Genomic DNA, 3066 nt, shown 5'->3' with positions numbered 1-3066 from the left:
CGGACCGACCCCTCGGTTCCCGGGGTGGATGTCAGGCCCGCTCAGCCACCACCGCGGCTCTGGCAGGTGGGCGGGTGCCCAGGGGCCACTGGTGAACACCCAGGAGCCCTGAGGCATTCCCCAAAGGACACTGCAGACAGCTGTGGCCAAGGCTGGGGCGATGGGTGAGGCAGCCACATATCCGGCGGCCCGGGTGCCTTGTGGCCGGGGGGAAAGCACGTTTCCAGGCTGCTCTCCTAGCAGGACCGGCTCCAAGGATGCCTGCGAGCATCATCCAGCCTGTTCATTGCCCAAAGCATGACCACTGGAAATTCTCGGCAGCTGCCTTCTGTCTCTGGGACTCACTGGTTTGCACTGATTCTTTTCACCGCGGCCAAAGCTAGGCCTGGCCAGACGCACTGGACCTTCTCGGGGAAAGAGCTGATGATACACTAACGGAGGAGGGGCGGGACCATGGCCTGGACCACATTTGCCTTTTTGCCTCCATTTCCTGTTTGTTTTTTTCCACTACATAAAAATCTGTTACTTAATCCCACAGGCAGGTCCTGTGTTTATGTTGTGATTACTAAATTTGGGGTGCACACTCTTCTGGCTAACTAACGGATCACAAGCCACCCCCAAAACGCAGTGGCTTAAAACAGCATCGATGTTTATTCTGCTCTTAAGCATCTGTCTTTTGGGCAGGGCTTAGCGGGGACTGCTCATCTCTCTGCCCCACTCCGGGTCAGCTGGGGTCGTCTGAAGGCTCCGTCTCTCGTGTGCCTGGCACCTGATGCTGACTGGGGGCCTTGGTGCCTCTAAGGAAGTGGGGCGGGGGGCTCTGGGGGCTTCCTCACGCCTGGTGGCTGGGTTGAAGGGTGATCATGCCAACAGGAAGAGAAGTTGGGAGGGGGAGACCGAGACCACGGGGAGAAGTCGTGTCCTTTTTATAAGCCAGCCTTGGCTGTCACACAGCATCACTTCTGCCATATTCTACAGCCAGTAGACCGGGACCCTTGCTCTCCTCCCCTGCCCAGACCCCTCCAGCCTTCCACCCCCACCCACCCATCTACACACAGCAGAGTCCACTTTGGCCCCAGTCCTGTCTTTGGGGAGAGGATTTTCTCTACGGCTTCCTACCCTTCATTGGAAACTTCACGACTCGGTGGTCAACAAGGTTGAAGCACTGTGAGCTTTACGTAGTATTTTCCTCTGTCTCTGCCCTGCCGCTCTACCCTGGGAGTCGCTGCTTAGCTGAGCTGGCGTCAGGCCCTGGCCGTGACGAGCCTGGAAGGGACCTGGCAGCTTTGCTGTCTACATAGAGAACTGCCAGGTTGGTTGGTGTGTTTCACTGGAGCATGGCTTGCTTAGTCAGAAGCCCTGATTTGGGACAGCTTGGCTCTCTCCTGGCAGCTGTGGGAGCTGCCTGTGCCCCAGTCTGGTTGCCTGGCTCCCAGACTGTCCCCCTCTTCCCAGCAAGTAGGGGTTGAGGGTCAAGAGCGTCAGAGGGATTCTGATCCAGCTGTCTGGCTGAATGTCCTGGCAGAAAGGTGGTGCCTTCTGCCTTAGGGGAAGCCCTCTAAGAAGGAAGGCCCCCCAGGCCCTGGGGGCTAAGGGCATCCAGCCTTGTACTGGGGCATCACACCTCACGGTGTCCCTGCACGTGTGGGCTTTGTGGACTCCATGAAACTCCAACGTGTGCAACCACAGGAAGACAGTCTCCTTCTGATCCAGGCATCTACAGCACCCCTCAATCAGGTGAGGTGGGCATGACCACCCCCACTGCTTTTGATCTGTTCACGGGTGACAAAATGAGATCAGAGGCTATAATTATTCATAGTGACGACTTTAAATGAGAGATGTGTGCATGCACGGGTGTTCAGTCGTGTCTGACTCCTTGTGACCCATGGACTGTAGCCCACCAGGCTCCTCTGTCCATGGGATATCCCAGGCAAGAATACTGGAGTGGGTTGACATTTCCTCCTCCAGGGGATCTTCCCAACCCAGGGATGAAACTCATGGATTGTGCGTCTTCTACATTGGCAGGCAGATTCTTCACTACTGTGCCACCTGGGAAGTCCTATTTACTTTTTAAGGCATTTAAATTGTATATATATGCTGTTGTTCAGTCGCTTAGTCATATCTCTTTTTTTAATGTCTGACTCTTTGCGATCCCATGGACTGTAGCCCGCCAGGCTCTGTTGTCCATGGGATTTCCCAGGCAGGAATACTGGAGCGGGTTGCCATTTCCTTCTCCAGGGGATCTTCCAACCCAGAGATCCAGCCCATGTCTCCTGCACTGGAAGCACAGTCTTAACCCCTGGGCTGCCAGGGAAGTCTTGTCCATGCACTTTTAAACACTTGCTTCTCCCCTCAGGCTTCTCCTCCAAAGAAACGTCTCCCTCCTTCCGCTCCTTTTTCTCAAAAGTCTTCTGTCCGCGCCTCTCTGCACCCTTTCTTAGAATCACCCGAAGGCCCCTCCTCTCCCACACCTCAGTCTCCTCACCTGTAGAATGGAGCTGACCAGCCACCCCTTGTTAAACACAGTGTGTACATGAAGGCACTCTGCAAAGCATCAGGTGTTCTGCAAACTGGACAGAATTGCTGCAAGTGGACCTGACTTCAGTCAGCCGTTTGCTCTTTCTCTCACCCGCTCACTCCCCTTATCTCTAGGGGAGGTCTACCAGGAGCCAAGTGGTTGCTCAGTGGTAAGGAATTATGCAGGTTTGATTCCTGGATTGCAAAGATCCCTTGGAGAAGGAAATGGGATTTCCTGGAGTGTACTCTTGCCTGGGAAATACTATGGACCGAGCAGCCTGGTGTGCTACAGTTCATGGTGGTGCCGAGTCGGACACAACTTAACCACTAACAACCACCACCACACGCCCAACACAGGGGATCCCCACCTCCAGCTTCATTTTCAGCTAGGCCATCAGGCCTTTCCCACCACACCCGAGGTGGATCCTGGCTTGTCAGAGGCTTGAGGACGCCAGGAGGGGACCCAGGTGGGACTCCTACACCAGCCCAGCTTGGATAGACCCTCCAAGCCCCACTGGATCTCCAACTGTGGAGGTCCTGACTCTTCTG

This window comes from Capricornis sumatraensis, chromosome 3, assembly GCF_032405125.1.
Source record: "Capricornis sumatraensis isolate serow.1 chromosome 3, serow.2, whole genome shotgun sequence".
In the NCBI taxonomy this organism is placed as follows: domain Eukaryota; kingdom Metazoa; phylum Chordata; class Mammalia; order Artiodactyla; family Bovidae; genus Capricornis; species Capricornis sumatraensis.
This window is presented reverse-complemented; position numbering follows the sequence as displayed.